This window comes from Rhyacophila brunnea, unplaced genomic scaffold, assembly GCF_057557595.1.
Source record: "Rhyacophila brunnea isolate RB1 unplaced genomic scaffold, BYU_Rbru_1.0 scaffold_2, whole genome shotgun sequence".
Classification (NCBI taxonomy): Eukaryota; Metazoa; Arthropoda; class Insecta; order Trichoptera; family Rhyacophilidae; genus Rhyacophila; species Rhyacophila brunnea.
Genome location: NW_028232859.1, coordinates 40342978 through 40370853, shown reverse-complemented (window position 1 = coordinate 40370853; position 27876 = coordinate 40342978). Strand labels below are relative to the sequence as shown.

Below are 27876 nucleotides of genomic sequence, written 5' to 3'. Positions count from 1 at the left end.
CAGCGGGAATAGTATTTTGTCCGACTTATTACGTTCATTGATGTATTCTGAATTCTAGGGCTACACTGGTACGGCTACGTCAAATACGTTCCTGTTCATTGACATACGTGTCGATCTTTAGGACAGATGTGATCATGGAGAGGGCTTGTACTGAGGCATGTTCTTCGGTATCTTAAATCTGTAGTACGTTCGTAAATTTTATTGTATAGCTGAGTAGATGGTAAGAATTTTACTTAATACACATAAATTATGAATGATATGAAAATATGTGGTCAAAAGTAATGACGTAATATTTTTGATTTAATTAATCGTTGGATAATATTGTTCAATAAATTCTCCAAGGCGTTATAACAACAAATAACAATGTATTATAATATCTAACAGCTATATTATATAATTTTAATACATTGTATTATAGTATAGCTGGTATGTTTTTTTTTTTTTTATATATTATATTTTATAGTTTTTATTAGGGGATCGAGTATTGTAATGATATAGTTACAGTCGTGACGAATTTTCTGGCCTGTGTTTTATATTTGAACCCCACCAAAACAATAACATCTTAAATTTTATATTTTTTCTGAGCAAATGGACTTGATCGGTATTGGCCAATGGCGGTGTTGCCTGCTTGAATATTTTTTGATTCATGACAATGTGGTCAACGTGGAAAATAACAATTCGCAGACTACTTATTCAAGAAATTCTCAGTGATTCGAATGTTTTGGAAATTCCAAGGAGCCTTAAAAATTCAGGGCTCTTGCTTATAACTTATAACATAACCCTTTTATAATGATGCCTACTCCAGCCCTGCGTACGTATTTTTCGTATCTACAAAATCAAAACACTTTAATTAATTTCAAGTAACTTTATATTGATCTATAAGTCACGAGAAAAGTTCGAAAATCTCTAAAATTCCACATTGATTACGTCTTATAATATTGTAATTGGAGCTCTACAGAAACATTACATAATACTATATACCTACTTATAAGAATTTATGTTTTTGTTTTTCCTGAAAATTGTTTGCTTTGGTTATCAACATCGGTTCAAAGTAATGGCCGCATAATAGTAAATACACACAAAACAGTTTGGAATTTTCCGACAAAATGTTCATCGTTCTTTATTCAAAAACCTTACCTTTAGCCGAGACGCACACCACATTATTATTATTACAGAAAGTAATAAAAAGTTTGAGCGCTGTGCCGCCAGGGAACGTTGTGCATTATTTATTTCTTAAAAAAACTTTTCATCTGCGTTTACGATTTTTCAGGTCAAATTACATTCTCTGTCTCTGACAGACGCAGAGTTTGTGTTGCTTTGCTGTCAGTCGTTCGGGTTTTGTCTTCTGTGCGTTTGGGTGCATGCCTACCTACCGATAGCATGCACTTTTAAAACTACTTTTTATATTATGAACATACTGTATGATTGATACTATTTATCTTCACCTGACAATCTTCATACTATAAATGACCTTTTGCGTTTAAACCGTAGATAAAATATTTAATATAAATCTTAATTATATTAGTGGACTATTTTGCTTGTTATTATTTTGTGTGTATTCTTTTAATAAAGTAAACATTAAAATCTGTGTTCGTAATCGATGTCAGTGCATGCCGCGAGAAGATTTATCTTAGTGATATAAAGCCTCGTTTATGAAAGCCGCGATACCTAATTAAAAAAATCTGGTGAAACTATAAAGATAGTTCCTTCTATCTAGCTCATGCTGGGAGAGAAAAAATAATATAATCCATCATTATTTTTCTACACTGGATCATCAGCTATATTTTCCACAAGAGTGAGTACTATTATCTTTATTAATTATTTATGTAATGTATATAAATAGATTTTTGTTTATTTTATCATTTCGCAATGTTTATTATTATGCAAACAAAGCATAGCCTTAATTGAGCATAATTCGATTACAATTGGCGCAGTGGAACTTCTCAATTAACTTTCATTGTAAAAGTTCATCAAGTCAATCTATTCGTAAACATTTTGGCCTATTTCTGATTATGAATTAAACTAGAATAAATTATAATAATTGTATTATTATTCTGGCGGGCAATGATGCATTCAATTTTGTGACGGAATTCGAATGATTCGAAGTCAACGCTTTATTTTTGGGGCAATGATGAAAACGCAGAAGAGTTTTTTTTTTTTTTTTGGAGACCGAAACTTCTTCCGGTGATATTTTCTAATAATTGCACATCTCTAGCAAAAAAGGTGAACGCGGATGCATGAAGATGTTATCTAAAATAATGTTTATTTACGCAATTAAGTAAATAAAATGTTGCCACATATTGCAAACATTTTCTCCTCGTGTTGGAAAATTATTTCTGCTATCGCTATCATAATGTACGGCTGGAAACGAGTCGTTTCTAGATTTTACTTCAGACAATATGTGACGGTAACCAGCTATCTACTCACATGTACTAATTATTGTAATGGGTATGTTATGGTTTTACACAGTAAAATATTTATAATTTTAAGCGTTTATTTAATGTTTATTATAACATGTGTGCGAAAGGAAAAGAGAGATAAGTCTAAAATACTACATTTTAGGAGAGCCAAACGATGATTGTGTTTCAGAGAACTTTTATATGCATCTTTATAAAACTTTGTATGAACTATACTAATTAGATTAGTCTTATTTCTTTGTTATACATATTTGCAGTATGACTAATTCAACTAATTTTTCAAATTGAATCGATTTTTTTCTTTCATAATTCTGTGGCAAATAGCCAAAAGCTGATATGTCCAAAATATGCCTTTTTGGATTTTGATTGATATGTCATGGTTAATATTATGATATTATTAAATTGTCAAAATGTCTACTATACATGGCGCTATCTCTAATTCAGTGTGACCATACATGATATGTCACATTACATAAAAAATATAAGGGTCATAACTTGCTAAGTGCTCGCCCTGTAAAGCAGAGATTTTGGACATATCAGCTTTCGGCTATTTGCCACAGAATTATGGTTCTACACTTTATCACATTTCCTGAGTACAATGGAACGCATACGAAAACTAAGTTAATTTTGATTCCAGAATTTCTTACCGTTCATTTGTTAACTTTATGACAGCTGTATTAGGATTAGGATTCGATAAATAGATTCACTGATGTCACTCATCCAATTGATTGTAAACTCAACTTATTCAAAAATTTAAAGCAAATACTCCAATCTGTATTATTCTAGGGGCGGCAGATTATATGAAACTAAGGTGAAGCAGGCTGGTATGGTGAAAAAGTATGGTGAGACGGGCTGGTAATCAATTTGCGGCAAAATTTCCACGTTAACATTATATTATATGGATACGTTATAATGACCAAAGTAAATCCTTCGTGATGCCATGATTTTTTTTTATCGCGTCGCTATTTCTCGTAAGTTGTCAGCCCTTGTTGGCCTGCTTCATTCAGTTGTATGAAAAAGGCGATTCCTTGCCCCTCTTTTTATTTAATACCTCTATGGTATTATTAAACGATATTTTTGGTGAAAGAAATGTCATCATTGCTTTTAAGTGATTGTTAATTTTCTTTAATATCGTAGTGAGAATAATATACATAATAGTTTCTTAGTAAGTTCGTGAATCTGTCCACGTGTGCAATTATCTGGTACCTACGAAATTATCACATACGAGAGCTGGAATGTTGGATGTCGGTAAGATTTTGAGAAGCCTTTGAGCTCCTAACCCCGGAAAATAGCGAAGATCGATTGAAACAGGTGCTTCAGCAATGTATATAATATACCTACACTAAAAGTAATAGTGATACTTTAGAATGCATAAAAACTGTATTTCAGTTATTGTTAACCCCTGTGACTAACTTGTGACAACTGATACAAACACGTACCGTCCTATCTAAAGTTTTAAGTAAAAAGTGAAGATATTATAAGCAAAGGCGACAAAGTTCCAAGTAGTCCGATGGGAATTTATTGTCTTTGCTTCTAATAGCCTCAATTACTATGTTCTTGCATTTTCAGAATTGGTAGTAATTTTATCCTACGGAAAACTATGCCAGTAACTTTTTTTATAAGCTATGCGGTATGGTATACCATACCTACTTGTATGTCATAATACACAAGCAAAATAATATTAATTACAAAATTACTCGCAGAATCAAACTGACATAGAGCGCATTCGGGAGTTAATATAATACAAATATTTTCAAAAGTATTCAATTGACGTGGGCTCCCACTACTACCGTATGCTCCCACTACTACCGTATGCATATTGTGAAACATTAACCCGTAAGAGATATTTAAAAAAACTGAGAGTAGCGCAACGTACCTACTATGAAAAAATACGTATTGGGCATAACGCGAAAAGACCACAATTAATCAATGTATAAAGAGGAAGACATGAGTACGCGATGTAATCGATGTTGCAAAGCTGATGGAATGGTAAAGGGCAGAATAATAATATGTCGAATAACCGTTTGAGAAATGAAATGGGACAGTGATTCCCAAGGGCAACCAAGAGACCACAGCCCTAAATTAAACCGACGAATGTACGTGGCAGCAATATATAAGAACTAGGGGACGTCATCATCCGATAGTGGATCACCCGCGGCTGATTATGCTGAGTTACGATAATCAGTAAAATCATTAATCCATTTTAATGAGTTCAGGTGCTGGTTCTCCATTGTTGTAAAACCGATTAAATTTGTTGTATACCAACAAAAATAAAATGATCCTGCCACACGTGTCTAAATTTATTCATGACTACGCACGCTGGACCTTTTGTTATAAATCTCGGAGCTTTGACCCCGTCCACTTTAAATCCAATTTTCAGAAATAGACTAAATGCATCCATGACCAATGCACTCGACCATCCTGCCGATTCATTGGCGTTACACAAAATGAAACTTTTTGTTGTATAGCTATAGTCAATGCAACTATGATACTGCATACAGTAATTGATTTTCGATTCAATTATTAAATAATTCGATGATAATGTTAAAAACTACTCAATATTTTAAACATTTTTTATCCAATTTCACTGCACGTATTCAAAAGATTATAGTGAATGAGTCATTCGTAAAAATATAAAAATAATATTGTATCACAGCACAATATTATTAGGTTGCTATTAAAAAACTTTTGACCCAAATTGATTATGAAACTTCGGGTAAATCGAGGGGCTGCAATATAACGATCTACAATGTACACATTGAATATAGCTACGCTTTGTACGTGAGAACGCATGAGTTGAACACAACAATGAAATATCAGCTTAGATCCGTGTCTTCAACAGGTAATTAATGCTTTCCAACTAAATGAAGCATAAATACCGCAACACATACTTTTCCGTGGTTTTGATAGGAATAATGTTATCTCTAAGTCCATATTAACAAACCGCCTTCTTACTCCAACACAATCTCGAAATGTGTCGCGAATCGGCTTTTCGACTTATGCGAGGTATAAATGAAAACTCTGCCATTCTGGGCAGTGTTGACCTGTGTGTCCTTGATAACTATATTAGAAATAGAGAACATCAGTTGTTTATTCTCCCAAGGTGCAGAACCAACCTATCACTGGTAATGCCAATTGGGAGGGCGATAACTATGTTCAACGAAATTGCTTCGGGTGTTGATATATTCCACCTACGTGAAAATGAGTATAGGTGGACGTTATTTTATATTTTTTAAAATAGGGTCTGCTTATTAACTCATCCGGTGTATTTCCATATACCTATCTAATTAATATTTTTGTATGTACATATTTCTACTGTTTAATAACATACTATCTATCTCTTTTTTTATGTAATACTGTTTTATATTTCTTTGTTTCTAAATGTCATGTTGTGAGCGTCTTAAACTTATAATTTGTAATGTCCACAATATGTTAAAAATAAATAAATTGAATTAAATTGAATTGAATTTACAAGTGACAGCATGGCTTAGAATACGTACATACGGGTACCGTCAGAAAGAGTGTGTGTCATGTAATCAAAAAATCGTTGTCTATATTTTACAATATTAGTATGACGATATAGTATGTAATCCCTTTAGAATTCTAAACCTAAACTTCTTGTATTTTTAATGTTTTAAGTGTTTAAAAGAGTCAGATCAAGATATTGAAATTTTATATGTTGCTATGATAATAATAATAATATTTTATCATGTCTTTCCAATATTATTAGGAATATTATGCTAAGTAATAAGCTAATGTAATAAGGGATTGTAAACCTTCATACGTTTACATTTTTACTTTTTAAAATTAATTTGGAAAAAAACGATACAATAGTTGCCAGCATTACCTACTATTGAGTAGTATAATATTGTGACACTGTCTAGAACTTATATATTTAATATAATATAGGGTTGCATAAATAATACATTTTTTTTTTATCCAACGATGTCCTGTAATTTTTAATCTGCTACGAAGAAGTTGTGTACGCCTATGGACAGACCCTGCAACGTTTCATGATCGTTTCTGATTAGTGATTGTGATTGATCTCTGTAATACCGAAGGATATCCATTTCAATATAATATAATATGTGTATATATATTATGTATACAATATAATAATATATTATATAACCATCTTATTATTTTGTGGCTAAGTTAAAAATATAATTTGTATTACTTACCTATTATGTATAGTTACATAACCAATGAGATTTATTTGTTTATCTTCCAAAACGAAAATAATATAAGTAAGTAGTAAATACAAAAGTATTTTATTGAATCTATAAAAAATATTTATAATATCTGAGAATTTATGTATGGTCAAAACAACAACATTTAAAATATAAGTATTTTTTAAAAAACCGACAAATTATTATTATACAGTGAACACAGTTTCAATTTATTCAATTTTTGATTACTTTTCAAATTGTGGTAGTAGGTATATAGATTGTCAGATACCGGTAAGCATTTTTCTATAATCAACAATATCCTCATCCGCATTTAAAAAAAAAGGTTTTGATTACGATCCCATTTTTTATTTGCATGATCATCATTTTATAGAGATGGCATAAAGTATTACATGTCAGAAATAAGGCTGTATTTTGTATACATGAATTTAATGTGCGTCTACATTCAGACTCTACAATGGCCACAATATCTATTTTTTATTTAAATATGTAGTGCCGTAGTGGAATTCGAATTCTGTGATGCACTGACCAGAAATGCAAACGAGCTAACCCAGGGATGGCGAACCTATGGCACGCGAGATGATTTTTCATGGCACGGGAATGTTTCATTTTGAAGAGAAAATAAATATTACTATTTTATATATAAGTTTAAATATATATATATATATATATATATACACTTACTTATATATAATATTAAAAAATAATGAAGACATAGCCATGTGTATTTTCTTCGGTTTTTCATAATATATTTAGGTACCTACCAATCGATGTGCAAACGGAAACGACGAAATTCATACATAAATAATGACAAATCGCATTCTATAAAAAATTGCAGGCAAATCATTACCTACGTTTAATGTAAATATACGATTGCATAGGTCGGTACTTATGATCAGGGAATTGAACGTAAAAATATTCAATCAACAAACCTAATGAAATTAATTATCGGCAGTCATTCAAATATAATAACTGTTTGTTATTTTATCTCAAACATAATCTCTAAAAATGGAAAACCGCTCAATGATGGAGATAGTGTGAAAGGAAAGTGGTTTAAATGCTTCCTCGATCTCTTTTATCATCACGAGTTATTTGAAAACAAGGAAAAAATATTCAAAGAATAAAAGATATGCCTTCGGCTAGAAATACGGTGAAAGATAGAATATCAATAACTGAATTGTAATTTATAAACCTTTTTAATAGAATAAAATTCTTCACTATTTTTTTAGAATTTTTTCGCCATAAAAAAACTGCTTGGCACGTTTTGGCACGCGTACGTAAAAAGGTTCGCCATCCCTGAGCTAACCTATGGTCCTCAGTGAGCGTTGATTTATTTTTATCTGAACGGTTATAATAATAAAAATGCAGTTTGACATGATGTTTTAAGCATTATGATATATTAATAATTATTGTTGCTTACGTAGTATGTGTGCCAATATTATAACTGTCACTTAAGTCCTTTTGTTTTGTTACACTTTATGCGGTCATGTAAAGGTTTTATGCCTAATATGGCTTCAGCCAGTTCTTAAAGTCAACTTTGTTTTGCATTCCTCCAACAAGTCAAGGCAATCATGCCAACAATATGTGAAAGGATTTATCGTAGAGAATGCAGCATAATACATTTCTATAGCTTAATATTGAATAGAGCCTTAAAATCAAATTAGTGTTCAAAGTAACTATGCGGTATCTTTTACTGACAAGCTAAGTTTAGTCTATTCACTCGGTTTGGAATAATATATATGTTACAGTCATTATAGACATGCTTCATCAGATAACATTGATAATTCGATAGCATACACTGACAATATAGAAATTACTAATGTCTCCGTAGGTACATCCATCCAACCGCCATGAAAATGCTCCATCTATGTATTGCGCATTCTGTTAGGTTCAAGTACAATACCGAATACATACCCAGTACCCACATAAAGAAAGTATCGATTAGTTTTCATTTAGGTACCTACTTACTATTCGGTGAAACGAATATACTGATTATCACCGAGATTTTTATTAAGAAGAGACCGCATTTGCAATCTAATATTAATGAATACTTTTTTTTTATCCAGAAGGCGCATGTAGCATGCCCCACGGCACTTAACGCTCGAATACCAAAAATGTGCTCCGCCCATATAGCGCGTTCCATGTGACAGTGAACAAGCTACGTGACGTAATTCACTTTTGAATGGGCATAAAAATAAGAGCGAGTGCAAGAAGAAAGAATGGAACCCAGTCGTGACACGTGGGTCCTGAGATTTAATATATCACTTTAATTAATTTAATACTGGCAAAATATATTCTTGTAGGTAATACAAGCTAGGTGAACAAAAAACTTTCTCATCGAGCGCGAGGTGGTTGTAATTCATTTTGAAATTGCAGTAAACGTCGTGTTTTCGAGAATCCCGCGATCGCTTGCGCTTGTCACCGCTGCGCGACTTATTATGCGCGAGTCAAATCGCGTCATTTGGACAAGCCCTTACTTACATCATATTACGCTCCAGCCTATGCTCCGATGCACAGGGAAAGCACAAGATCGCACCTTTTCCCTCGGTCATCACCACGTTTCGCGCCTCCTGACATTCAACACCTGGACCACGTACCTTTTGTAACACAGTTGTAGGATTAAGGATGTTCGACCAACGAATACTTTTGTAACTCATCCGTGGCCATTTACTCACAGTGCTCCGATAAAGACGACTTTAAAATGTTAGCAACGACCCAGGTCTCGCTTTAGTGCATCATATTAGTTCCTACTTCATTGAAATAATAATGATGTATAATAACTCTACAGTTTGATGTCGGTCTTGGACACCTTCCGAAGATATTTGTCTTAACAGTTTTGTTTTACGTGAAATAGTTATTAGCCACTTGTGAATCCTATTCGATTCATTGGGCGCTTCAGATCCAAACAACATGATTTATTATTATGATGCTGGATTCCGAACATGTGAACCGTGGATTCAGAATCAAACATTCTGCCATTCTTGATCACAGCGGAAGCTGCACTGCGGTTCATAAATGCTATGGATGCGGAACATCCCCAAAAATGATCGATTTCGTACCTACTATGTAACACTATTATGTTATTCATTGTATATAGTTATAATATATTTTTTAATATCTAAGAACCATCATAACGCAATACTACACATCATACAAGGTTATTAGTTTCAAAGTCGGTAACCTCCATATTCTGCCATTTTGAGATAATAGCAACAATCCATCAAGCATAATAATATTATCTTTTAGGAAACATATCAATTACTACTTAGTAAAATATTAGAAACAGCGAACACATAAGTAAAAATACCTTTCTTCTTCTTATTGTGCCATTCCCTAGCGGAGGTCGGCCACCATCAAGGCGATCTTATCTTTATCGTCTGCTACCCGGAACAGTTCAGTGGAGCTGCATTCGTACCAATACAATTCCCATTGATCTTTCCTTGAATGACAAGTTGGGGAATGGTGTAATTTTGTCCCCTCATAATGTGGCCGAGGTACTGTAGTTTCCTGGTTTTGATACTACGTAGAAATTCTCGGTCCTTCCCCATTCGATTGAGAATTTCAACATTTGTCACCCGCCAATGCCTTTAACCTCAATAAAATTAATACATAACTACCTTTAAAGTTAGTCGTAAAATATAAAAAAAATCTATTAAATTTTATGAATATAGTTACAAACGATGGAATAGTGTTTGTGTTACAGAATAATGAAAAATATAATAAAATAATGGAGGTTACCGACTTTGAAACTAATAACATCATACTACTTTAGACGCTTAGATTGAATTAGATACAAACTCTGAGTACCTAGATCATAATATATACCAAATATAATATGGTATATATATACGAATTTGTAATCAGCAAATAAAAATAAAATAATATTACTTACTTCTGCATTTTTAAACATTAATTAGATTAGGTCTCGTTGAGGAAAATAAAAATAAAAATTTCTAATCTCTCAAATCTTTATGAATGTCGGAAGGAAGTATTTGTTTATTTTTATTACTTACAATAATTAATTTTTAAATTAATTTTGTGGGCAACTTCCAGCAGGATACATTTCATTTTTTTGATGTAGTAACGATTTCCAAATATTTGTCAGACATCTTAGACAATTTTTACTTACATACAATTTATTATAACATACATAGTATTTATACTTTGCCGTTTTTTTATTTCATTTATGGCTGTATTTCGCGGTTCATAAATAACATGTAATTTGGAGTCTTTACGAAATAATACCGCGAACAACAGGTACATTTAAATGTACTGTCTGTGTGTATTATATTTTATGTGATGGTGAAATCGAGCTTAATAGTTTAATTTTTTTATTCAGTCTTATATGACTGTCCGTGTGTGACTAAATAATAATAGCCATAAGTGGCAATTTCCAGCGAGATTGCTGTTTTAAAACAGTTAATTTTTTAGTATCGCAAAAACGTTGAAAAATCGGGTTCAATTTTGTAAATCACCACAACGAAAACAATAATTACTATTTTATAAAAATTCCAAAATAATTCGTCATCTAAATACTATCTACATATCCGAGCAGATGCAATGGTACGACCGCATCACAAACAGTCGAGCTCATGAACGCACATCGCAGTCCTTGGTGACAGATGTAATTACGAAGGGATGCTTCACATGGCTGGGACAAATATTATTAGTCATCCCGTCTCACACTGAAACGTTACTACAATAACGATCTGCGTGATGTAGGTCTCATATTATGGCAAGAGGCACCGGTGGCCTTTGGTTTTATTATGCCCCGCTGGAGGAGCTTTACATCTTAAAGTACGTAAGCAGTAAATATTAATCCATATAGGTAAGTATTAAATCGATTTTTCAGGGCAATAGATTCATAGGTATCGAAAATTGTTCGGGATCCCGGGATTGGATTCCCTAAATGGGACAAATACACTGCCTCTGCAACTGCATATCTCTTCGCATTTATATTAGATTTAGAGCTTGAATAAAATATGTTAGTATTATGTTCATAACTGATTAAATATTTAAAATAACAATTTTAAATTTAATATAAACAATTATTTATATTTATACGAATGGGAAAAGAAGATAAATCTAAAATCATTTCTTTTCAGAAAAGCTAAAGAGATGAGTTTTTTTATGATTTTTTTTAGTAATTCATCGTCGATGGTTCGATTCATCCTTTTTCTCCTTTATGCAGTAATTTGGCTTATTAATCAACTCTTTTTAAAATGTATTATTTATTATCTTATTCAGCTTATTTTCAAATCTAAACAGTTACTAGTTTTTTAAAGCTGTTTTTTTATTTACACGATACCTACTGTGGAAAATTTATTACTATCCTAAATAAATCGATAAAAACATCGATACGTAGGTAGGTAACCTATACGTAATATTTTTTGATACATTGCAACACAAACTGTGAATAAATATTAGATACAGTTTATTCCTAAATGCACGTTGTAAGAAATAAGCTTTAAATTGATTTGACATGTTCGATATCCATTTCAATTCAACTGTGTTCGTGTTATGTTTACCGTAAATCTTTAGTATCATTGTGTAGTATGTTTTGCGAGGTACAACAAGACATTTTCTCACATAGTTTGCTAGTTTTTGTTTCTCCATTATTATGATGAACTGAAAACGGTCGTATTGCGACTACTGTTAAGTATTATATTCTTCCATTATAACGCTGGTTTATCTCTACTTTCAAACTATACGGACGTGACAAGAAGATTTAAAAGCACTTAATAACAATTTAGACGCGTCGATATGTTTGTTCAAATACCGTTTTTATTAACAATATATCGTAGCGTTAAATTCTTAATTTGTATGGATAAATCGGCTTTCGTTCTTTGAAGCAAATTATAAAAAAAAAACACAACGGAAAAAAGACAAGCGTTTTGCGGGGCTTGGCCATTCAACATGCGGCATTAGAAATTTCGCATTCGAATGTCAAAGAGCTTTCAATCAGGGCTGTCACAATATCGTAAACACGTTGTGCAAATTGTGAAATAGTACCATTTTCACATACCTAATTAACATTGCCTAGATAGCATTAATAATTTACAACTCAGCTTCTTAAATAAAACTATTTTAAATGTTTTGTTCGTTTCTATGTTGTACATAGAATGATTCTACATAACAGTTAAAAAACATAGATTAAATCCCATGTTTTATCATAAGATACACGTAGAAGTTTTGATCACTTAAAACAAATTCAATGAAAGATACCGCTGTACATCCATTTAAATGTCATGTGTATTCTTTCAAATGCACAAAGCCTTGTGATTTCATAATTAATATACTTAACAGATTAATGACGATAGAATTTTTTTTGGGTTGGTATCGATTTGTATTATTTTCTCCCTTTTGGTAGCCTGACATCTCCACCGTTCCCTGCCTTCCAGAGTGTCCCGTTCAGAACCCCAGACTCTTTTAGTATATTCCAGGGGGCGGTTGCTACACTTATATTAAATAATTTGATTAAAATATGGCATACACCTATTCATCTGTTTTTTTACTATAAATTTAACTTTACTAAAAACTAATTTTCCGTTTCGGTAAAATCAGTTTCGAATAGGATTCTATGTAGGGTGAATTTAGTATTTAATCAAACGTCTGTTTATTATACTCATTGCTTTTCATAAATAAACATTGGTAAATTAAAATTAAAAGTGAATACATTTATCAATTATTATTCTTTTTCAAATTTTAATTTTAATATCTTAAGGTACAAGTTTACACCAAAAATTATTGACAGTTAACACCATTATTGGTACTATTAATTATTGGTAACCCTGTTTTGATTTAAAGAGTCTTTTGTATGTAGAATGTAGTGTCTCAATGGTTAGACGTGCCTTCGCTGATGTCACGCGCTTCATGTAACACTTCTCGTCAGGTCTTCGAGCAGCCTCCGATATTCTTCAATCACATGCTAAATGAGTCACGTAGATACATCTATCTAGCCTTGGGTCATATACGTCTTTTTAGTTCCTCTATAAACGGTAGACAAAAAGAATATTAGTTTGTCGATTTATAACGCAGCAGAGAAATGTTAGAATGAGTATGCCAAGTTTCTTGAAGTTAATAAAAATAAACAAATCGCCCAAATTATAGTTGTCATGGTTTGATTTGATTCTATATTTAGGTAGGTATATACTTAGTTAATACGTACTTAATTTTATTTGAAAATATGAGCTGAGTTTTTTACACACAATAAATTTTAAATCATTTTTTACCGATTGGAAAACAAAGATGTCAAAATAAAAATATATTATAGAGATGATACGTAAACATAATATTATAACAGTGAATCAAAAATAGGAGGGATGTTTTGTAGAAAAATAGCATTTACGTCAAACTGGTAATTGATTATGCGATTTTGATAAAGATACCACAGAGGGCTAAGTATCTACTATATAATGCAACATATTTTTAAGAAAGCAATATAAAAAAAAATGTAAATATAATACGTTAGTAGGTACGCACTTGTAATAATTGCTAATATATTTTTAATCGGAATATTTTTAATGCATTTAGATCGTAATAAAAATTAGTATTGTTAATACATTGATATTACAAAAGATTTTCGCCAATATTAACAAAATTGCAGATATTGTGTTCATTGGATTGCATAAATTCAGGGACGTGCCAAGGGTGGATGCCGCCCGGGTGCCAGTACAAAATTAGCGCGCCCCTTCCAAATGTGTTTTATTATTGAAAAGATAACAAATATATCATCAAAATATTGATGTACTTTACCTATTAAATAATATAATATTCTAAATAATAATATAAACCGTCATAAATCGATCGATGAACTGATAAAGCACAGAAGCATGTATATAATGTAGGTATAATTAATGACATGTAAGAGAATTCCGCCTTGGGCGACCACAGATACATTCTTCATAAAGTTTATTTTATATAATCGAATAACACAGATACATTTTTAATAATAGGTACTTATCATTAAACATATTTTCTGCAAACTTTTGCCACCCCCTTAATCCTGCCACCCGAGTGTTTCGCACCCCTAACACTTCCGTTTGGCATGTCCCTGCATTTGCATGGATAATAATTAATAGTATTGGTTTAATTTTCATGCCTGGATTTCGATGGTTGTGGTGTGTTCATAGTTATTTAGGCACTTTAATCAGAATCACAACTATAAGTCATAATATAGTTATTATTATGATATTGAGTGACTAAGCTTATTTTGATATTCTGTCTGTGGATCGATTGAGGTTACAGATAGAGGACCGTTATTGAGTTTCCCTCGAGAGAATCCAAGTTTGATTGATCTTATTGTTCGATACAGTTTATTTACATGGTAGATATTTCATCTGTCAAAATCGTAACATGAAGATATTGGCATTTGATGCAAAGCTGATCGCACCAAAGGTGGTCATGGATAAACGTCTTTGAAATAAAATTGTATCGAATCGTTTGAATTATTTCTTGAGTTTGATCGACAGCTTCTGTACGTGGTGTTCTTAAAGCAGGTATCCATATAGATATACCTACTTTTGCAGAGCTAAATTTCTATTTCGAAATTTTAAATGGTGTAGAATTGAGTTTTTGAATTTGAAACATGTCATTGAGTTAATTTCGAACAATATGAAAGTACATGGCTGCACGCATTTTTGCGATATTAACCCTACATCGTGTAGATTAATAAATATTACTCTTAAAAACGTGCATATGGGAGGAAATTAAGAATGAGCAAAACAGAAACTTTTGAGAGAATATAGATAAATTCCGCATACCTTATACAGTCTTTCTGAATTATTTAAGAATACATCTTTAACTAAAACAGAAATTCAATAAAAGAAGAGACAACTATGCTCTGTATATTCAATAATTAGAATGTTACATTCTTAAATCTTGTAAATTATTCGTTGAATGAAAAAAATAGTTAATTGAAAATAAATACGTTTGACTGACAAAATTTATTGTGCACTATTTATGTCGGATCTGAACAGTTTACCTCTACCCTTCACCACCGTGAAATGGTAAGTGAATGCGTCGGTACCTTAAACAGTTAAAACACAGTACCTGGTATGCGATGGTTATGGGTTCAAATCACATTCGATGTAAATATATATTTAAAAAAAAAAAAACATGTATAAATAATATTTATGATGTTCCACGAAATATTATGTACTTACATTCAAATTAGATATCTTGTGTGTTTTATGATAAATGTATCTATTTATAAAAGAGTAGGTTATTTTGACTAATATATTCTTTAGGAATGTATAGTAACAATATAATGATTGTATTATATTTAATGTCTTATTGATAGTATGTTCATACTGATTCTGATTGATATTGTCTTTCGAAAAGACCTGTAAGATTTACTGCTCTCAACAACAAAACGTGCTAATTTGTGTTGAGAGGAAATTTATAAGCGCGATAAAAAACAAAGAGAAACGCTTCTTTATAACAGTGATACTAAACTGGTGCTGCGCGGGAGATGACTCACGGTACGAGGTTGATTTGTGCAATATACAATAGATAAGAAGCTTACCATTCAAAAGTTGTGTTTACATTATTCGATGTAAATTTTTAAGCATGTGCGATTTCATGCAAAGGGTAAAAGCGTATATGTGTTGAATGATACAATTAAAAGTAGAACTATCCACAATAAAAATAAATTATTTTGTACCTTTTAAATAATCAATCATTATAACAATTTACAAATAACTCTTACATTTTAGGTATATTGTAAAAATAATTAACTTCTAATAGCATATGAGACGTTTTTCATAATTAATTAACTCCAAATATTGATGTATAGTTAGTAATAATTTTGATTCAATACAACTTTAAAATGTATCAATCAATGTAATGTTTCTTAAAGCGTTATGGTTAATAGAATTAACAAACTATTTTGCTGATATTTTTGGAATTCTGAATGATCGCATTTTAAGTTTTCAATTAATGAATGTGAAAGTTTTTATATTATTATTATTCAATAACAAAATATTTAATAATATTGCAATTGACATCGAAGAGATTTAAAAAAGTTATTGTTTCAAAAAGACATTTGAGGAATAATTTTAAGTTGTAGGTACTACATACGATAAGACAAAAATATATTAAGGTATGTAATCTATTTTCTTCAGATAATGAGATATAAGTAAGCCAAATACCTTTCATCTGAAAAAAAACTTACTATGGATATTTTCATTTTACGAAAGTTTAATGAATAATTTTTGACTTTGGTGGCACGCATTAATTAAATAGTTAACAACCGCTGCTTTACAGTGGATCATTGTGACGAAATTTCGTTTCAGTTTATACGCGTGTGTTTGTTCTACTGAACATAAATTATCATGGTTGCCTGCATTTATTGGGCAAAAAATACTATTTCGAGTGTGATACAAAACGAGTCTTCCGCATTTTAAACAATATCGAAATGAAATTTTAAACAGATACAACTTACCGGTTTTAAACACAGATTTGGCAACGAATGGGAGGAAATTAATTCATGGAAGTGCCCAGTGATAAAGACCAATATAGTTATGTAGTCCAGCCGAGGCCGTTATTTTATACACACAACTTAATATCGAAGGATTATTAGATTACGCCGGTGAAAACATGAGTATTGACATACAAATAAATTCAACGCTTACTTCACTGTGATTAATGAAAATTATATATAGTTTATCTATCACTTGGTATACACCACATATTTAAAAATATTTAATACGATACCTGCGTGATGAGAAGAATTTTATGTTTGAATTTATATATTATTGTTAATAACTTTATATTTTTAATTTAAGTTGGAATACTTCACAGATCGTGAAATTTTAACGGAACACCTTATTTATTTTGTGTAGTTGCTAAATAATACAATCATTTAAGGGCGGACATGCTCAGCGTAGGTCAAGATGGAGCTTTTATTGTATTTCAAAAGGCGTATGGCTACGGCCGTATGTTTTAGCTTAACCACTGGGGAATGCCAAAAGAAATGGCATATTTCAAAAAAACACTACCTTATTCTTAGGTCAATAATTATTATAAAACAATCATTATTCGTAGGATGTTTATCACACTTGAATGGTCAAAGACATAGCTTATAATTCGTATCTTTAGAATTATCTTCAAATGTGTTAATCTTGCCCATTTTTTGAATAATAAAATGCCTAATTCTTGTCAAATTTGGGATCACAGAGATTATCAATATAATTTTTTATCGTACTATAATAATGTCGACATAAATTATACTGATGGTTTTATAAATGCGTTTAAAAATTAATAAATATATAAAATTTTAACACCACTGTACATTTATGAACTGAAATATGACTATATTCTAAAACATTAGAGCGATAGGTTTAAAAGAATACTATTTTATGTAATACAAATACTGTATGCAGTCATCAAATGTTTAAAATAAATATAAAGGATAATAAGGCTTCAAAATTATATAAATAGATTATCTACAACGTTTAAGGAATGTCCAGGATCATGCTTTGAAAATGCAATAAAAGCTCCATTTTGACCTACGCTGAGCATGTCCCCCCTTAAAAAAATGAAAGAAAAAAACAATAATTATGTATTTACTAATTATTATTTTTAAAACATACCTATTAGTGAAGGATGTTCTTAATATTTTTGGGTCCTTGAATTGCAAATCTTCTTGATTTCAGGTACAATATTATAAACTTGAAGTTTTATATAATATGGTGTTACATTGAGCCTGTTCCTGGGACGTTGACTTCGTTATAGCATAATAGTAAACGGAAGTAAAACAGTAATTTATTTGGATATTAAATGAATGAAATAGATGCGTTGTCATACTTGTAAATCGAAATCACCAAAACATGAAATCGGAAGACAAATGAGTTACGATATGTTAGAATTAAGCCGACGTATAGCTTGTTTTTACATACTGGGGTACCTACTCTTCAGTTATATTTGCAGAACACCTAATCACGTTCCGTGGAACATAGTTTGGTGATGGTTGATGGTGATGGGTTATGAAAGGGTACTGTAAAATGCCTATAGGATTGTATGACCACATATAATGTGTGCATTGTAAATATGTACCATAAGTAGGTAGTTTTATTGTTGCAGGATTAATAATTAAGTAGTATATTCAATAGTTGACTGAAACGTAACATTTTTTCACTACTTTGAAGCTATATTATACTAGAGCCTAAGAGCGGCATGCACAATCTAAGATTTCGATCCTAAGGATAAGTCGCCGAAAAGGATGACTTAACTATAGACTATACCGAGTATAGAGTTAAGGAATCCTTAACCATAGACAACTTTTGCTATGAACACGCCTCTTTCCGTATTATCATTTTACCACTGTCAGCTGCTGTCAAAATAAATTCGCGTGCTATAAAACAGTCCATACACTCATATTCATTTAACAATTTATCTCAATATGGATATTAATAGTGTTAATTCGTTTGGCATGTACTTGCAGAATATTATTTTACTTGTATACGCCAGACCGCAGAAATACAAGATGCCAGATGATGAAATGACACTTGACGCTATTGTTACCATGTTAAAAAAAATATCTTGCGATGCCTGTAGAATCACGTATAATGACTTATAACGGAAACATAAGAGTATAATAATTAAATATTAATATGTATTTATAGTTATTGCATTTATAAAATGCAGTTGTCATATTTTTGTCATCGTTTAACAATTATAAAATAATTTACCTAAACTATAAGAAAGAGAATTTTTAAATATGGTATTATTTTCAATAGAAATGATCTTAACTAATGCTTCAAATACACTCTATGACGATCGGTCATATATATGTCGAAAAACCAGTTTCTTATGTTGGCGTCCTGTGTCACAGGGTGTCACAGAGTGTAAATATGAAGTCATAGCTGTCATACAATATGTATGTATAAATGTCAGAATGGCATAGATTTGATCATAGACACTAAAACGCTCTTAGCATATATGTGCCCGATCGTCATATAGTCTATTTGAACCATAAGGACAATGTTTCTGAATAGTGTTTTCTGCTAAGGAAATTTTAGTTATGACAAATATTTCTGCATTCCGCTCTAATACTACAAGGTTCTAAGCATTTGTTTTAAACAAAACATGCCTAACATTGAAGTAGTTATTCTAAGCTGCCTCTTCGTTACTTTTGTTTCTCCAAAAATTAACACTTAGAACACTCGTTTTAATGATGTGTAATAAAATATTTCGCAGAATTGAGATTTAATACTATTTCCGAAGGGCGGGAAATAAAGAGAATATAAATTTTTTGATGATTAAAATTATTATAAAATACTGTATAAATTAAGAAAAAAATATTCGTTATATTTTACAATTATCGTCGATGTACTCTACTACAATGTACTATCTAATAAAATAGTTTTTTAGTCGATTACTGTTTTATTTATAATTCCACGATGGTCTTGGATAGTAGTGTTTATTATAACCAAAATAACCATCGGTTAAAAATTGGAACTTGTTAACTACGAGGGAAAATTTCTCAGTTTTTATTTAAATGTGCCGCATTTTACGGCAAACGAGAAGGTTTTTACTCATTGAGAAGTGATTCACTATATTTAGTAATAAATAGTGATCACGCACACTCTACTAGTGTATGCCAACCAAGGTCTTGGGAAGCTGCTCCCGAAACACTCTCAGCACACCTTTAAAGGGCGTATACATGCATAACATGTGTGGAGAAGTGGCGGGCTGTGGAGGGAAAACTTATAATTTTATCTTCATATTTAATAATGTGTTTTTTTGTTGCTAGGGTGCATTAACCCGTGTAAGTGATAATTGGTATTACAAAAATAGCGATGTTTATTTACAGTATATAATATGTTCTTTTTATAGTACCTATCTAGCTGATTATATTCTCAGTGTATTTATGTAGTTCAAAACTCTTTATTAAAATATCATTATGAATCTACAAAAAATCCTACGCTGGGTATATAATTGGAGTCACATGTGAATAATAATAATAATTACTGAACTGACCGTGCCATTATAAAAATATCCAAATATGTATAATGCGGCATAGATTTTCATCGGGTACAATGGCGATTATTTATTATGTTGTTATTTATGTTTTTATGAACACAAGTTCACGGATGCTGTATAGTAGATTATACAAAACACCCACGGAAACCAGAGCAGATAATTAACAAAGATGTATATTTTGGGAGACTGTTCAGTACAGCCCATAATATGGATGAGTAATTTCCGATTTATTCAAAGTCACGAATCTTTATAGTGTTTGTGTATTCAGTGCTTTGTACGCGTGGGACTATTTTTTATGTTTTGAATCACCGGTCATCACAATTTATTGTTTTCCTGGTTTTGACGTCCTACTTATATTCCAGGGGCTCTTACAACCAGACTATTATAATATATTTACAATAAATAATGATTATCAACACTATATAGTGGTTGAATTATTTTTCTTTTTAACTCATTTTCTATTAATCATTCAAACATATTTGCAGTGCCGCAACTAGGCAGGTGAAATATTTGCATATAATTCATGACAAGCGGGTCATAAAATGGAACTGATAAAAAATACAGATATGATAAAATTACTTATTACACTTTGCTACACTAATATGAGATTGCACATATTATGAAATTGTAGAAATTTTAAGTGTTGCTGATTTAGAAAAATCGGTTACAGATCTGACATAATATAATATTATGTAAGTATAATAAATTCATGACATAATATAAATATTTAAGTATTATACCTACTTACAAATTTTTTAGTTAGAAGCCTCGAAATTGATACTAAACATAATACATAGTTATCATTATTTCCGTTTATTAGTGCCTAGTATGAGAGAAGTTAAAAATACAGCATAATAAAAAAGATTTAAGATGAGTGTCGAACAATAACTGAAGAAGAAAAACGAGTATTCATTTTATTGTAACTTTTCATAAAAATGGGACCAAAAAACATTGCATAGGGCAGATGAAAAGCTTGTTACGGAAATTGCATATTTGGGCCAAAATATCTTGTATTAAATTTTGACTCGTTGACTAACCGAGAGTATAATTTGTGTTTATTTGGATAAACCAGGAAACTCAGAAAGAATGGGAACTGACATACTTAACGGGTGTGGAATAACAGGCAACCGATCTCGAGTGTGTTAGAATATGGGATAAACTTAAACACCTGTCAAAATACGCTCGTCCTTCATTCTGACAACAGCTCTCGTTTTATGTACTGACGCTCATTCAATATTGTTATATTTGAAGGTTGCAACACACATTATTGCACGTCTATGATGTGTGGTTCATTTTCGTAAGACACTCACATTAAAAACCCTACGTCAAAATGTAGTGTATTGGGGTATAGCCTATTGGAATTCTATTCGGGATAAACAAATTAAAGAGATGTGGGCGAAACTTCGCACATTATATCGTCACCTCAATATGTAATACAACTAGATAACTTGGTTTGCACTATTTTTGAGATAGCTATTGAATATGATTCTACATTTCCTTTTCTACAAAATGATAGACCTAGGTAAGTCAGAAGTCAATGGGAACTGTATACATTTTGTGTTTGAAAATATTAGATAACTTTAAAACCATAATTGAATATATCTACAATATTTTTTCATAGAATTGAACATAGTTTAATTATTCCCAATTAGACACGCATAATAATTTTCCATTTTTATTTTAAATAATAATTATAGCCTAAGAGCGGCATGCACAATCTAAGATTTCGATCCTAAGGATAAGTCGCCGAAAAGGATGACTTAACTATAGACTATACTGAGTATAGAGTTAAGGAATCCTTAACCATAGACAATTTTTGTTATGAGCACGCCTCTTTCCGTATTACCATTTTTTTTTTTTTTTTGTGATTTTACCGAGGCTTTGACTGCGACTCGCTGTCATATCGCCTCTTCTCTTCTAGAAGGGGATCCTTCGATCAGGTCCTCACTCCTATTCTGTTAAATGGCTTTATAATTATTTTGTCTAGCTCTTCCGTCTTTCTTTCTTTCTTCTTTAGACGCCAGTGTTTTATGCACCAGATTCGCTCTCCTCCGTATCCATCCCTTCTGTATTTTCGATACATCGTGTAATCATTGAATTTCATATAGTCTAATTCAGACCTCAGCCAAGTCTCTGAGATTAATGCTATTGAAATTTTTTGTCTTATTAAGTAGAGTTCTATATCATCCTTTTTTTGCTTCATACTTCTGGCATTCCATTGTAAAATCCTAATTTGTTTTTTATTATCCATTTTGCTCCAGAACCTCCCCTAGAATTTCCTTTAAGTGTCCTTCTTTGAATTGTTTGCATACCCAGTCCACTGCTTTAATTATTAGTTGTTTAATGATCTGCTGCCAGTCTCCCCCTTTCAGCAAGACTTTCATAATTTCTCCCATCGCGTTAACCTCTGTCTTCCCCTTTGAATTTTTCTTATTTTTTGTAGGCTTTACGCTACTACCTGTAGATATTATTGTTGAGCCTGAAGCTTCTACCACCGCTTCTTCTTTCTTTTTGTTTTCCTTAGTTTTTTGAATTGTTTCGCTTTCATCTCTTCCTACGATTTTTTTTTGTTTTAATATGTCAGCATAGCTATTATTTAACATATTTTTTTTTGCTTCCTTGAAAGGTATGTTCATTTTTTTCATTGCTTCTTTGCAATTCTTTTCCTCTTGCCACTTTGGGCATTTTTGGCTGTTTGCCGCGTGGTTACCTTTGCAATTGATGCACGTAATTTCCTCATTTTTTTCGCAGGTTTTGTGGTTTTCACCACACTTAGGGCACGTTTCTACTGTACGTCCGCAATTGTTCGCGATATGCCCATATCGCCAGCATTTGTAGCATTGCATAACCCTGAATACATACGGTTCTACAGCAAAAGAGACTCCATATATGTAAATTGTTCTCGGTAATATTTTCTCCCCAAATTTAATACTGACTGACGAGGTCTTTGTCAGCTCTCCTGTATCACCTTTTCTTGTCAACCTCTTAAGGTTGATTACTTTTGCATCACTTTTGATTTCCATTTGCAGTTCTTGGAGGTCCATATCAATATCGACTTTTCTTATTACTCCATAAGAGCAGGAGTCATTCTCTTTGGTCACAAAACCGAGATCTTTGAGTTCTCCAGCTTGTTTCACTTTATCTGCTTCTTTTTCGTCTTCTACTTGGATGTACGTCTTTAAATTTTTATTGTAAATTTTCTGTACTTTTACTCCTGCCTTATGCAGCATCTGCGCTATTTTCAATTTTAATGGAATTTTACTTCCCGTCGCTATCATGACGATGTTTTGGTTTCCCTTTGGAGTGACCCCAGAGTCTCTTCTGGGTTTTTTTCCAGAGGTCACCGTCTGCCATTCTTCTTCTTTTTCTCCAAGCACTTCCTCTTCATCATCGTTTCTTTTCTTCTTCGTTTTTTTGGTTTCATTCACTTCCATCGTGGTGTTTTCCATTTTATTGCTTTTGCCGTTCACGCGGTCTTGGAATTCGCGCAACAGTGTGAACAAAAAACAGTGTGGACAACCCCTCGCTTCACAGCGTTTGACGCACTCCCCGCACAAAGTGCACTATCCGTGCAACAATAAATATTTTTCACTTTTTCTCAAGCACTGGCACTGATTGTCAAAATCACATGGGACCACACATGTTGAGTTTATTGTCAAATTCATTTACAAACAATATTATTTTTGTTGTATCCCGTATTTATAACCGTTCGCGAGTAACCGGGCGAATGCGTCCCGAATACGCAAGCGAAGTTGTACAACCTCACTCCACCGCTGTTGGCTTCCGACTCGTATTACCATTTTATCACTGACAGATGCTGTCAAAATAAATTCGCGTGCTATGAAACAGCCCATACACTCATATTCATTTAACAATTTATCTCAATATGGATATTGATAGTGTTAATTCGTTTGGCATGTATTTGCAGAATATTATTTTACTTGTATACGCCAGCTCGCAGAAATACAAGATGCCAGATGATAAAATGACACTTGACGCTAGTGTTACCATGTTAAAAAAATATCTTGTGGTGCCTGTGGAATCACGTATAATGACTTATAACGGAAACATGAGAGTATTATAATTAAATATTAATATGTATTTATAGTTATTGCATTTATAAAATGCAGTTGTCATATTTTTGTCATCGTTTAACAATTATAAAATAATTTACCTAAACTATAGGAAAGAGAATTTTTAAATATAGTATTATTTTCAATAGAAATGCTCTTAACTAAGGACTATGTTTCTGCGTAGTGTTTTCTGCTAAGGAAATTTTAGTTATGACAAATGTTTCTGCATTCCGCTCTAGGTTTATGTTATCAAGTAAAGTTTAAATTTCATTTTCCCAACAATGACCAAATCAGAGTTATCTTGTTGTAGTATTGAGGTGACGATATATAAAATACATATTTTTGAATTGTAACCGTTAAAGCATCTTTAATTTAAAATGAATTAAAGCATTTATTTGATCGTTACACTGATTTACTGGCCAAACTACGGTAGCCAGTTATAATAAAAAAATCACGTGATTAGATGATACATTAAATTACACCGTGTTAACTCAGTCAATTTATCATCACCATCAGTATTATCACATCGTAAATCATAAATGAATTAAATTATGAACTCAGCAAAATTGCTATGTAAAAATAGTATTTTACTGAAGCCTTTCATAATATAGCCATGTCAGATTACTCGGCCCTTTTATTAACCATATAGCGGATCCAGATGTATGATCCAGTTAATCGTTTAATTGGGATATATTTTGTTTAAATAAATTTTGACAGAAAATATCAAATATATTTTTGAAGGTATAGTTCTTTTGGCGCGTTTGGGAAATCAGATCAGAGTGTATTTTTGGCGTGTGACATGTAACACATAATTTATTTTTTCACACGTAAACAAACGCACTCGGTTGGATTCGAACCACCGATTGTTCGGTTATCAGCCGAACGCACTACCTTTACGCCACAGTATGATACTGCAATCGTGACGATTATACAGTATATTATTATAGTTTAGAATTGTTCTGTTGCCTAGGCAGCGAATTTATTATTGTCGGCTATTTGCAATTCCTTACGTAAACAAACGATTAAACCTCATAGTGGCAGTTGTTACTTTAAAAATAAAAACAACGATAAATAATTATATAATTTAGTAATATAACTTAAAATTTATAGAAATAAACCAACGGCGCTTCAAAAAGCGGCCTGTTTTCTTACGTGTGTAATTTAACAAGATAATTAAGAGCTAGTCGAAGAATCTAGGTTATCACAAGTTTTGTTTTTGTTTTGTTACGCCAATGAAGTATAACTTCTAACGCGCATACATAAGTACCTACACACCGATTTTTTAAAAAATTTTAAATATGGAATAACATGATTCTCCCACAAGATTTTACTATTCGACTGCCGTCTCCACGACTAAGTACCATCCCTCTTGGCATTCGGGCACGCTAATAAAAAAACCCGTGACATTCTCCAACTATCTGAAGAGAGCTCTTATTTGTCCTTAATATCTACTATTAATAAAATATGTATTTGTTCTCGACTTTCAATTATTGATTAGCCGGAAATCGGCCGAACTATCCGTTCATCTGGTTACTCGATAATCGAATGTCTTTAGATACTCTCATCTAAATAGCAAACTAATATATTAGAAATACATATTGTCTGTAATGGTTAATTAGAAAATAATTGTTTTTCTTTCCATATAATACTTTCTATTTCTAAATATTATGCCAAGTAGTCCAAATTAGGCTCATGGGGATATGTACAATAATTAATTACAGATTTCTCTCTTTCGGATTGACATACTTTATAATATATAATATTTTTTACCATCTTTTATCCGATAAACACGTGATTTTTTGTCATTCGTTTAAAATAATCTTTAGATAAGTGTGTATTAAAAAATAAATGACTCCCGTCGTTTAAAAGCACTGCTATTGAAAATAATTCACGCAAGTAAGTAAATGCTAAGTAGAGTAAATCCGCTGATAATACGTTTTTATGCAACACAGTGAAAAAATACGCTGATGTTAAGTACTACGCTTTATGTAATCGAGAAAGTATAATTTATTTTTGTACTATAATCGCCGATTACACTAAATTTCAGTTGAGATATGGTAAATAATTGATGTAAATCTCAAATTTTTAGACATTTATAATATGTGAAGATAATTTTCCGGAAGTGGTATTTAGAGATTTTATGGTTGTGTTGAACACTGCATTATATAGGTAAGGTGGTGGATGTACGTGGAAATGTGACGATATATTATATGTAACGTTTTAATCGTAATACGGATATTTAGGTAACGTATGTACCGACTTTTCCTATTAGCATATTTAATATTTCATAAATTTTCACAGTTTATTATGCGATGTGTTTGTGGCGAAATAATGTATGTATGTAAAAAAAATGTTAAATATTATAAAATAACATTAATTGTAAGTATTTTGAAGATTTAGTAACTAGGAGGACTGGTTGATAAGCGATATATACATTATAAATTACAATTTAATTATTAGGGTGACAACAATATAGAAATCCTGTTATAATGAGTGTAGTTATTACGTAATATCTGCAAGGTTAGTATTTGAATCAGAAGCTTAGTGAGAGCCATTGCTTTCCTAGAAAAATACGTGTGTTTTGTATCTCACTTGGTCTAAGTAAGTTGTTTTTAGATTTTTTCTTATATGTGTATTTTTGAGGATATTTTGTATTATAAATTATACATATAGGTATATACCTAGATCACTTTTTGAATTGGCATGTGGTCAAAAATTAAGTATGTTTTATATAAATTTCATTTTATACAATGGATTTCAACCATGAATGGTTCACATCATTAGAATAAGTAATTAATAAAATACGCGCTTACATAATTTGTAAAAACATTAACTATTTGTCCAACCCCTTTTGTTTCGATTTTTAAAGGAATGATTTATGTATCTTATTGTATGAGTAGTAATTGTCATGGTTTTAAATATTTGTGTCCTAACTTTAAAGAAAATCATTATATTTTCATTAATCTCTTGACAGCGTCTTACTTTTAATGGAAAGTATTGACTGGATTAAAATATAAGTTGATTGTCTCGGTTGAGATAGACTTGTGGGTTTTGACAGTTCGTGTTATGCTGGAGAATTGGCTGTCATCTTCTTGAGTCTTCTTTCTTGCAATGAATAATGCTTTAAGGGTCAGAAGAAGCAGAAAAAAAACTAAAACATCCTGTTCTACAAGATTATTATTTTAAAAAGGTCAACATTTACAACCTACAGAA

At 31.6% G+C, this 27876-nt stretch overlaps 1 protein-coding gene across 1 annotated transcript in view; it reads left to right on the top strand.

The window, feature by feature from the left end:
* Window positions 1-1302: 1302 nt before the first annotated feature.
* Window positions 1303-27876, top strand: part of LOC147072312 (uncharacterized) — a 173835-nt gene continuing 147261 nt past the window's right edge. The window contains exon 1 of the mRNA XM_085947452.1: window positions 1303-1795. The gene's annotated coding sequence lies outside the window, so the exon portion shown is untranslated. The remainder of the gene's footprint in view (window positions 1796-27876) is intronic.